The sequence below is a fragment of the Rana temporaria genome, chromosome 1 (genome assembly GCF_905171775.1).
Source record: "Rana temporaria chromosome 1, aRanTem1.1, whole genome shotgun sequence".
NCBI lineage: Eukaryota > Metazoa > Chordata > Amphibia > Anura > Ranidae > Rana > Rana temporaria.
The window spans coordinates 366,482,457-366,494,477 of NC_053489.1; the positions used below are offsets into that span (position 1 = coordinate 366,482,457).

Sequence of the window (12,021 nt, forward strand, 5' to 3'; positions counted from 1 at the left end):
CTATATTCTAATTTCCGAATATTCTAATTTCCTATTTTCTAATTCATAATTTTCTAATTTCCGTATCTTCTAATTTCCGAATTTTCTATTTTCTAATTCAGAATTTTTAAATTTCCGTATCTTCTAATTTCCGAATTTCCTATTTTCTAATTCAGAATTTTCAAATTTCAGAATTTTCAAATTTCAGAATTTTCGAATTTCCGATTTTCGAATTTCTGATTGTTTGAATTTCTGAAATTCAGAATTTTTTAATTTTCGAATTTCCGATTTTCGAATTTGGGAATTTCCGAAATCCAAATTTTCGAATTTCCGATGTTCGAATTTACGATTTTCGAATTTACAATTTTTCCGAATTTACGAAATTTCTAATTTTTTAATTTTCGAATTTTCGAATTTGGGAATTTCTGAATTCCAAGTTTTCGAATTTTCGAATACAGAATTTCTCGAATTTCCCATTTTCGAAATACCGATTTTCGAAATACCGATTTTTCGAATTACCGAATATCCGATTTTCTGAATTTTAGAATTTTCAAATATTTGAATCTTCGAATTTCCGATTTCAGAATTTCTGAATTACTCGAATTTCTGATTTTCGAATTTCCGATCTTCGAATTCAGAATTTTTGAATTTTTGATTTTTGAATTTTGGAATTTCCGATTTTTGAATTCAGAACTTTCAAATTCCCGATTTTTCGAATTTCCGATTTTCCAATTTTCGAATTTCCAATTTTCGAATTTCCAATTTTCGAATTTCCAATTTTCGAATTTCCAAATTTCGAATTTATGATCTTCTAATTCAGAAGTTTCGAATATTTGAACTTTCAAATTTACGATTTTTGCCAACTGGATGAATAGCTTAAATCCGTAAGAAAAAGTTGAAGTGAGAATAGTTGGAAAAGTAGGAATGATTTCAAAATCAACATAAATTTAAAAATTTGGGAATTTCCAATTTTTGAATTTCCGATTTTTAAATTCAGAACTTTCAAATTCCAGAATTTAAGAATTTCCGATTTTTCGAATTTCCGATTTTTTCGAATTTACAATCATCTCAATCCATCATCCGAAAATTCAAAAATCGGAAATTCGAAAATTCGGAAAATTAGAAAATTCAAGTATTCAAAAATTTGAAATTCGAAAATCTTTTTAAAAATCAGGAATTCGAAAGTTCTGAATTCAAAATCGGAAATTCCAAAATTAAAAAATCAGAAATTCCAAAATTCTGAATTAGAAAATTCAAATATTCGAAGATTCGAGAAATGCGGAAATCGGAAATTCGAAAATCGGAAATTAAAAAAATTGTCCGAAATTCGGTAATTCGAAAAATCTGTATTTCGGAAATCGAAAATTCGAGACATTCTGAATTCGAAAATTGATTTTCGAATTCAGAATGTCTCGAATTTGCGATTTCCGAAATTCCGATTTTTCGAATTACCGAATTTCTGACTTTCTGAATTTCTCGAATTTCCAAATTTCTCGAATTTCCAAATTTCCAAATTCACGATTTTTCGAATTTCAGATTTTTGAATTTCAAATTTTCGAATAATTGAATTTTCAAATTTTCGAATTTCCAATTTTTGAATTTCCAGCTTCTTCGAATTTCCGAGTTCCGATTTTGGAAACTCGAAAATCGGAACTCGGAAATTCGAAGAAGCCGGAAATTCAAAAATTGGAAATTAGAAAATTTGAAAATTCAATTATTCGAAAATTTGAAATTCGAAAATCTGAAATTCGAAAAATCGTGAATTTGGAAATTTGGAAATTCGAGAAATTTGGAAATTCGAGAAAATCAGAAAGTCAGAAATTCGGTAATTCGAAAAATCGGAATTTCGGAAATCGCAAATTCGAGACATTCTGAATTCGAAAATCAATTTTCGAATTCAGAATGTCTCGAATTTGCGATTTCCGAAATACAGATTTTTCGAATTACCGAATTTCGGACAATTTTTTTAATTTCCGATTTTCGAATTTCCGAATTTCTCGAATCTTCGAATATTTGAATTTTCTAATTCAGAATTTTGGAATTTCTGATTTTTTAATTTTGGAATTTCCGATTTTGAATTCAGAACTTTCGAATTCCTGATTTTTAAAAAGATTTTCGAATTTCAAATTTTTGAATACTTGAATTTTCTAATTTTCCGAATTTTCGAATTTCCAATTTTTGAATTCAAAATGTTTGAATTTCAGAGTTCCGATTTTCGAGTTTCCGAATTTCTCGAATTTCCGATTTTTGGATTTTCGGATGATGGATTGAGATGTCCAAAGCTTGGGATATTTTTATATAACCTAAACCCTGCTTTAAATTTCTCCCTGACCTGCCTGGTGTGTTCCTTGGCCTGTATGATGCTGGTTGTTCACTAAAGTTCTCTAAGGGTACAGAATAGCTGTATTTATACTGAGATTAAATTACCAACAGGTGGACTCGATTTAATAATTAGAAAATGCATTACCTCCAGAAAATGTGTGGGAATGCTGAATAGCTGTATTGCTAAAGCTAACAGGATGAATAGCTTAAATCCAGCTTAAAGTTGAAGAAGTGAGAATAGTCTAATTCTGATTTTCAAATTTCTGATTTTAGAATTTCCAATTTTCTGAATTTTCAAATTTCCGATTTTCGAATTTCCGAATTCCGAATTTCTCGAGTTTCCGATTTTCGAATTTTCACATTTTCGATTTTAGAATTTCCGAATTTCTTGAATTTATGATTTTCGAATTTCCTGAATTTTCGCATTTTAGAATTTTCATATTTCCGATTTTTCAAAATTCTCGAATTTCTGAATTTTCGAATTTACGATTTTCGAATTTTTGAAGATTTGAATTTTCCAAATTTTCAATTTTCAAATTTCAGATTTTCAAATTTCAAATTTCAGATTTTCAAATTTCAGATTTTCAAATTTCAGATTTTCAAATATTTGAATTTTCAAATTTTAAAATTCCTAATTTTCCAATTTCTAGTTTTCGAATTCTGAATTTTAGATTTTTGAATTTTCGAATTTCCAATTTTTGAATTTTTTTCAGATTTTTGATTTCAGAATTTTCTAATTCAGAATTTCAGATTTTCGAATTCTGAATTTCTCGAATTTCTCATTTTTGAATTTACGAATTCAGATTTTCTCGAGATTCTGATTTTCGAATTTACGATTTTCGAATTATGAATTTACGATTTTCGAATTTCCGATTTTTGAATTTACGATTTTTGAATCTCTGTTTTTCGAATTCTGAATTTCTCGAATTTTCGAATTTCTGAATTCTGAATTTCTTGAATTTCTGATTTTCAAATTCTGAATTTTTTCAATTTCCGATTTTACGAATTTCAGATTTTCGAATCGGCGCTGCCTGCTGTGTGGGGATGCGAGTGAGGGCAAGATGGCCCCCACCCGTCCCCATAGCATTGCTAGGTGGTAGTGACGTCAAAACGTCAGTCCCGCCCATGCGTCCTAAAGAGATATTTGTTTGTTGTCATTTGAAAAAATGACAAAATTTACATTTTTTTTGCATTTAAGTCTAAATATGAGATCTGAGGTCTTTTTGACCCCAGATCTCATATTTAAAAGGACCTGTCATGCTTTTTTTTTTTATTACAAGGGATGTTTACATTCCTTGTAATAGGAATAAAAGTGATAATTTTTTTTTTTCAGTGTAAAAAATTTGAAATTAAATAAAAATAAATAAGAAAACAATTTTTTTTTTTAAAGCGCCCTGTCCAGACGAGCTCGCGCGCAGAAGCGAACGCATACGCGAGTTATGCCCGCATATGAAAACGGTGTTCAAACCACACAAGTGAGGTATCGCCGCGATCGTTAGAGCGAGAGCAATAATTCTAGCCCTAGACCTCCTCTGTAGCTCAAAAAATGCAACCTATAGAATTTTTTAAATGTCGCCTATCGAGATTTTTAAGGTTAAAAGTTACATTATCTTTCACAATATATAAAAAAATTAGGCCAAATGTATTGTTGTCTTATTTTTTAATTTAAAAAAGTGAATTTTTTCCAAAAAAAGTGCGCTTGTAAGACCGCTGCGCAAATACGGTGTGACAAAAAGTATTGCAATGACCGCCATTTTATTCTCTAGGGTGTTAGAAAATATATATATATATATATAATGTTTGGGGGTTTTAAGTAATGTTCTAGCAAAAAAAACTGTTTTAGTCTTGTAAATGCCGAATCTGAAAAACACCTTCTGTCCTTAAACAAAAATTCCTTTACTTCCACTTTAAGGTGGGCTTGCATGCAGAAAAGCATATGCGATAGAAGAGTTCAATTTTTTACAATTGATTACGATTTATATGTGCCTGTTAGACTTCTGCTTGTGGTACACTAATTAAAGGATAGTTTCTATATTTCTACAACCCTGGTTGAATGGTTTGCAAATGATTTACTATTAACCTACTATTTAGCCAAGTGTGTAGAACATATGGGGGCAGATCCACGTACATCGGCGCATATATAGACCGGCGTAGCGCATCTCATTTACGTTACGCCGGCTCAACTTAGAGAGGTAAGTGCCGTATCCTCATAGTATTTGCGCCCAACTTTGCGCCGGCGCAACGTAAATTCCGAGGCGTAAGCCAGCGTAATTCAAAGTGGGAAGGAAGTGGGCGTGTTCCATTGAAATGAGCCGTGACCCCATGCAAATGAAGGGCCGAACGGACAGCGCATGCGCAATGACGCTGACTATGTTCAGCGCCTCGCTGCGCATGCTCAGAACTCGGTCCGGCGTAATCAGTGAAATAGGAACTAGGCCCGGCGTAATTAGTGAGATACGCCCAGGGCATAAATACGCCCAGACATGTGCCCGTCCAGTGCAAAAGTACATCCTCTTGTTTCCCCCCCGAAGCAAGGTACTTTTGTTCTGTTGTCTGTTGGTGTTTGTCGGTGTGTTTTTTGGAGAGATGTCTGCAGCTCCCAAGAATAGGAAGCTGAATTACTCCACCCAGGAGAGGGCTATTATTGTCAGGGCCATGACATTGTATGATAGGTACCTCCATGGGCCTGAGAGTATCAACACCACGCAGGCCAGGAGGAGGGATATCCTGCAACAGATTGCAGATGATGTTACTGCATTGGGGAGGGAGGCCAGGACCCCCAATGAGATCTTGAAAAAGATCAATGATCTCAGGCGTGCCGTCCGAGGTAAGCTGGCTAAGATTTCCGCTCATGCCAGGGGCACTGAAGGGGGACCATCAACCACTCTCAGGCTCAGTGCTGAGGAGCGAGTGGTTGCCCAGTGCCTCCACAGGCATCAAGTGGAGGGAGTGCCTGGATTTGACTCCATTGAGGAGGTCTTGAGGACAGGTAAGTGTTTTTTTTTCTATCTGGTGTATAGCATGTGTGGGGGGGGGAGGGAATATGTGACAAGTGTGTGGATCCTCCAACCTGTGAATGTTTTGTGTCATGCACAGATGTGCAGGAGGGTGCTGGGCCATCTGGCCAGTTCACAGCCTCCCCCAGACATGAGTCTGAGGCAGACCCCCAGGCAAGTCACGAGTCATCTGTGGAGGGGAGTGGCCACAGCTCTCCTCAGGAGGAGGTTGAGGAGGAGGAGGTGCTGAGTGGCAATGAGGTCCTTCTCCATTTGGAGGAGTCTCCCCCTAGGGCTGGCAGCAGTCAGGCCTCCATCAGGGGTAGCCCCTCCCACTCCTCCCCCAACAGGGCTTCCCCCCAAGGGTCTCCCCTACTCCTAGGCCCCAAGCCACATCAGGAGCCAGGAAGGCCACCAGGAAGACAAGGGGGGTGGCAGACGTTCTGCCTGAAAATCTGCGGAGGGACCAGGCCGCCATCTGGGTCAGGTTGCCCAGACTATGGAGCGCATGGCAGACAGCATGGCCTCCATAAAGGAGTCTGTGGAGGATCTGGCCTGCAACTACTTGGCTGTGATAACCTGCCTGAATGACCTGCAGACCACCACAGCAGGCGTGGGTCAGGAGGTGCGCGCCCTGACCAAAGCTGTCCGGGCCAACACGGCAGCCATCCAGGCGGGGGTGAGGCTGCAGGAGGACACCAATGTGGTCCTCACTCGTATCGCCCTGCGTTGGAGGGCATGCTCCTCCTTTTCCTGATTTCCCCCCCATGAGTCTCCCCTGAGGAGCCGGGGCCGTGGCCACCGCAGGCGTGGGGCACAGCAGCGCCGGTAGTTTTTTTTTTTTGTTTTTTTACTCAGGTTATGAGTGTTTTATGTTTCTTTTTTATTTTAATCAGGTTATGAGTTTTTATTTTATTTTGTAGACCCAGCACATGGTAAGTAGTGCTGGCTACAGTGTGAATGATGTTTGAATGTGGGGGTGACACTCCTGCCGGAAAAGGGGTGTCACCCTCGGTTATGGTGGAGAAGGGAATCTGAAGATGCGATACACCTCCGAATCACCCATGCCAAAGACATTTATGCGCGGTTGGTATATCCTCTCCCGTGCCCTCCTCCTCCGTGCCCTCCTCCTTCTATGCGCATCTAAAGCCAGTAGTATAGCTATGACCATGGATGCCCCTGGCATGTTGGCATACAGATTGTTGTCCTGCAAGTGTGGCTGCTCAGCTTGTCCCTAACGGTGCTGCTGAAGCTGACCTGCACACGTGTGGTGCAAAGTTAAAGCTGCTTTAACGTAGCCTGCGCCGGACAAACGTACTTTCGTGGATCGCCGTATCTCCCTCATTTGCATATTTGCATATGCAAAACAATGGTGCGTCCAGCGTATTTTTGCGCCCACGATGCGCCGGTGTAGAAAAATTACGTTGGTGGGAAAAACCTATTTTTCAGGCGTATCTCATTTTGGGGATACGGCGCATAGATACGACGGCGCATATTTACACTTACGCCGCGCATCTCGAGATACGCCGGCGTAAGTGCTTTGTGGATCTGCCCCTTAATATTTTACAAAGCTTATTTTGTCAAGTTTCGATTACAGATGTTTTTCAATTTACTGCTGTAAGGGGTTAGCTCGGTAGCAGGGTGTGTGACCCCTTGGATGGGTTCACCACACACTGAATTTATACAGACAGGCAGTCGAAGACGGTTGAAAACAAAGATTTTGGTTTATTCTTCCGTCTTGCTGGAAACAAGTGCAAGCATCCAAACAGCATAAACAAAATCAAACATAAAATAAACCCTGGCCACTTTGGGCGTCTACCTTCCACACAGGAACCTATCTATGAAGTCTAGCACAGCCTACTGCTGGGTAGACAGTGCTGGTCATACAGCAGAAAAACAATAGTCTTTTGATTTTTATCACACAGAAAAATCAATCCTCTCCTCACCTCCTCAGAAGACTTTCTGGCACTGCTCTCCTTACTCACAAAGACTCAGGATGATGCAGCAAATCAGTGGTAATCCCCTGGATTACTTATAGAGGCCTTAATTGCCTCATTCTGAACAGCTGAAGTCTTCCAACGCCCTCAAACCTTTCCTGGCCACATTTGCAGCCGACGCCTAATAACAATTGGAGTATTGTCTAAACAAGGCAGAAATGTATGTCCCGTCTGTGACAACACCCACAGATTTACCTGACTTCCTGTCACATACCCCCCCTCTTGTTTCAACCCTAGGGTTGGGACACAGGTTGCCAGGCAGGCATGCACTCGGGACAACCCATCTGCATTCCCCATTTTAGCACCGGGGCGATGCGTTACCACAAAACTAAATTCCTGGAGGGCCAGGAACCACCTATTTATTCTCCTATTGGTCTCTTTGTTCTGTGCCATCCACTTCAATGGGGCATGATCCGTCACCAGTTCAAGCTGTCTACCCACGAGGTAGTACCGGAGAGAATCCAAAGCCCATTTCACCGGCAAACATTCTTTCTCAATGGTGGCATAATTCTCTTCATGGGCCTTCAACTTTCGGCTGAGGTACATAACAGGGTGTTCCTCCCCCTTGATAATCTGAGACAGTACAGCTCCTAAGCCCACATTTGATGCATCTGTTTGAACCACGAAGTCCCGTGAAAAATCAGGCGAATTTAAAACTGGCCGACTACATAAGGCCTGTTTTAAAGCCTGAAAAGCTGTTTCTGCTTCAGGAGTCCATTTGGTCATTACAGACTCCTTCCCTTTGGTCAAATTGGTCAGGGAAACAGCCTGTGAGGCAAAATGGGGGATAAAGCCTCAACTTTGTTTATTTTGGGCTTGATTAGACCTCTTCCAATGGTATACCCCAGATACTTCGCCTCTTCTAGCCCAAGGGTACATTTTTTTTGGATTGGCTGTAAAGCCGGCTTTCCAGATGGAATCCAAAACAGCCTGAACTTTTGGCAAGTGTGATTCCCAATCCTCACTGTGGATGACAATGTCATCGAGGTATGCAGCAGCATAGGCTCGATGAGGCCGAAGGGTCTTATCCATGGTGCGTTGGAATGTGGCATTTTGTAACCCAAAAGGCATCCTCCGATATTGGAAAGATCCGTCTGGAGTTACAAATGCTGTTTTTTCCCTGGCCCACTCAGAGAGAGGAATTTGCCAATAACCCTTGGTCAGGTCTAACGTTGTCATGTACCGGGCAGTGCCTAGGCGATCAATCAGTTCATCTATGTGGGGCATGGGATAGGTGTAAAACTTAGTGATTTGATTCAGGCGACGAAAGTCATTACAAAACCGCCAACTTCCATCTGGTTTGGGCACTAAGACAATGGGACTTGACCAATCACTATTTGACTCTTCTATCACCCCCAGCTCAAGCATTTGTTTTACTTCCTTGCGAATTGCCTCTCGCCAGGCTTCTGGAATTCTATAAGGCTTCAACTTGACCTTATCCCCTGGTGTGGTGATAATGTCATGTTCAACTCCGGAGACCCAACCTGGCAGGCCTGAAAACTTCTCCTTATTACGGAGCACAAATTCTTTAACCTCCTGTTTCTGAGTTTTGGATAGAGTCTCCGCTATCCCAACTTCAGGGACAGCCAGGTTAAATGGAGCAGAAAATCTGGTAGTCTTAGCGACCAAGCACTCTCTATCCTTCCATGGTTTCAGCAAGTTCACGTGATAGAGCTGCTTAGGTTTACTTCTTCCCGGTTGGCTAATTTTATAATTCACCACTCCCATTTTTTCCAACACTTCATATGGACCCTGCAATTTGGCTAGGAATTTACTTTCGACCGTGGGGACCAATACCACCAATATCACCAGGTGCAAAGAAACGGACCTGGGCCCCACGATTGTAAATCCTTTGTGAAGCCAATTGGGCTTGGGCTAAATGTTCCTTCACAATCGGCATCACTTGGGCAATGCTGTCTTGCATTTGGGCCCCATGTTCAATCACACTTCGATGAGGGGAACTCTCACTCTCCCATGTTTCCCTGGCAATGTCCAGTAGGCCCCGAGGGTGCCTCCCATAGACTAGCTTAAATGGAGAGAACCCTGTGGACGATTGGGGAACCTCTCTTATTGCAAACGTCAGATAAGGGAGCAGATAATCCCAATTCTTTCCGTCTTTATCCACCACCTTCCTCAACATTTGTTTTAAGGTTTTATTAAACCTTTCCACTAACCCGTCTGTCTGAGGGTGATATACTGATGTACGTAATTGGGTCACTTTCAGGAGTTTACAAAGTTCTTTGGTCACCCTAGACATAAACGGGGTGCCCTAGTCAGTTAGGACTTCCTTAGGAAGACCCACACAGCTGAAAACCTGAAACAACTCTTTGGCAATGGTTTTAGCAGAGGTGTTTCGGAGAGGAATCGCTTCTGGGTACCGGGTGGCATAGTCCATTATTACCAAGATGTGCTGGTGCCCTCTAGTGGACTTCAGTAAGGGGCTAACCAAATCCATGGCGATCCTCTCAAAAGGGACCTCGATACTGGGCAGGGGTAACAACGGACTGCGGAAATGTGGCATAGGTGCAGTAATCTGATACACTGGACAGGAAGAGCAGTACAATTCCACTTCTTTAGTGATCCCAGGCCAATAAAACCTCTGGGTGATCCTCTCCCAGGTTTTTTCCACTCACAAATGTCCCCCAAGAATGTGCCCATGGGCCAGTTCCAAAACCATCTTGCGGTACGGTTTAGGCACTACCAGTTGCTGAATGGTGTGCTCTATCCTCTCTGACACTCAATATAACAGGTCCCTTTCAATAATGAAGTAAGGGAGGGCAACCCTCTCGTCAGGGTTAACTAACTCCCCATCTATCTTTACTACATTCTCCCGGGCTCTTAGCAATGTGGGGTCCCTCAATTGCTCAGTGACAAAATTTTCTCTGTGCACCTAGAGGTCATCAAACCCTATCGGCCGCTGTTCCTCTTCTGAGGTAGCAGGCTCCTCCCTAGGGACTGGTGTTTCCCCTGATAATACTGAGAATGGAAACTCAGGAGAATCCTCACAGTTATAGGTTTCTGGAGTAGATGGTTCAGACTCAGAAGAACCACCTACTGGGGAATCTGGGCAGTCCCAGAGTTCCCAGAATTTTGGGAAATCCCTTCCCACAATGGCGTCATGTGGCAGTTTGGGAACTAAACCCACCTGGTGACACAAGTTACCGAGGGAGGTTTCAAAGGAAACCGTAGCTACCGGATATTCTCGAGTGTCCCCATGTACACAAACTACAGCCATTTTCCTCGGATGTAAGGTTTTTCCCACCACTAGATCACTTTTCACTAAGGTGACCAGGCTACCTAAATCCAACAATACCACAACATTTTTACCATCTAAGCACATTCTATATAAAGGTTTCTCATTTCCCTTTACTGCAGTGCATGTGGTTGCAAAAAGGGACTGTCGTCTCTCTGTCAGAAAGTCACACTGCATGGGTTCATCACCCGCTGGGCAAACCGCTGCTACATGTCCCTCTTCCCGGCAACGGTAACAAATCAACCTTCTGGTCCTCTCCTGTTAGATGGGTCTTTCAGGCCGCTCTCGCCAAACATCAGCAGTAATCCCGATAATTCCTCTAGTTGCTCCTTGGTACCTCTCTCCACCCCCATCCCTTGATGCAGTCTTACCTATAGGTGGGGTGGGTCTGGTCTTGGGGTGAAAAGTCAGTGCGTCTCTGGTGGAAGAGGACAAATTCTCTGCTGTTGTTAGGTACCTTTCGACCAGGTCTACAAGTTTGTCTGCGGTTTCCGGACCACCATGGTTCACCCATTTCTGCAGGGTGTTAGGAAGAGACCTAAGAAATTTGCCCATGACTACTCGCTCCAAAATTTTTGGTCCGGACAGAGTTTCTGGCTGCAGCCATTTTCTAGCCAAATGGATGAGGTCATACATCTGCGACCGAGGTGGCTTCCTCTGCTGATAACTCCAATTGTGGACCCGCTGAGCACGGACATCCAGGGTTACACCGAAACGTGCCAATATTTCCTTTTTTGATCAAACATAGTTTTTTGCGTCTGCAAGCTCCAAATCGAAATATGCCTTTTGGCCTTCTCCAGATAATAGGGGGGCCACTAGTCCAGCCCACTGGTCTTTAGGCCAACTCTCTCTTTCCGCTGCTCTCTCAAACATGGTCAGAAACATCTCAGGGTCCTCATCTGCAGTCATCTTTGGCAATAAGTGTCGTACCTGAAAAGTCGGTATGTTACTGGCCTGACTCCCAGCCTCGGTCTGCTGCCTCTGAAGCTGTTTCACGATGGCCTCCATTTGCTGCTGGTGTCTCTGTTCCAAGCCTGCAATGCTCTCTCGGTGAGCTGCAAGGCTCTCTTGGTGAACCTGTTGTTGAGCTGCCATGCTCTCTTGGTAAGCCTGTTGTTGAGCTGCGTGAGCCTGTTGTTGAGCTGCGAAGCTCCGCTGCAAACCTGCATTCGTCTGCTGTTGATTTGCATTTGCTATAGCCAGCTGTTTCAGTATCTCCTCCATTTTGGGTTTACTTTAACTGCCTGCGGCACTCCACCATGTGTAAGTGGTTAGCTCGGTAGCGGGGTGTGTGACCCCTTGGATGGGTTCACCACACACTGAATTTATACAGACAGGCAGTGGAAGACGGTTGAAAACAAAGATTTTGGTTTATTCTTCCATCTTGCTGGAAACAAGTGCAAGCATCCAAACAGCATAAACAAAATCAAACATAAAATAAACCCTGGCCACTTTGGGCGTCTAGCTTCCACAC

General features: G+C 42.1%; 1 protein-coding gene across 3 annotated transcripts in view; it reads right to left on the minus strand.

Annotated features, from left to right (window-relative positions):
- Window positions 1-12,021, minus strand: part of ATCAY (ATCAY kinesin light chain interacting caytaxin) — a 100,055-nt gene that overhangs the window by 46,120 nt on the left and 41,914 nt on the right. The gene's annotated exons all lie outside the window — the stretch shown is intronic.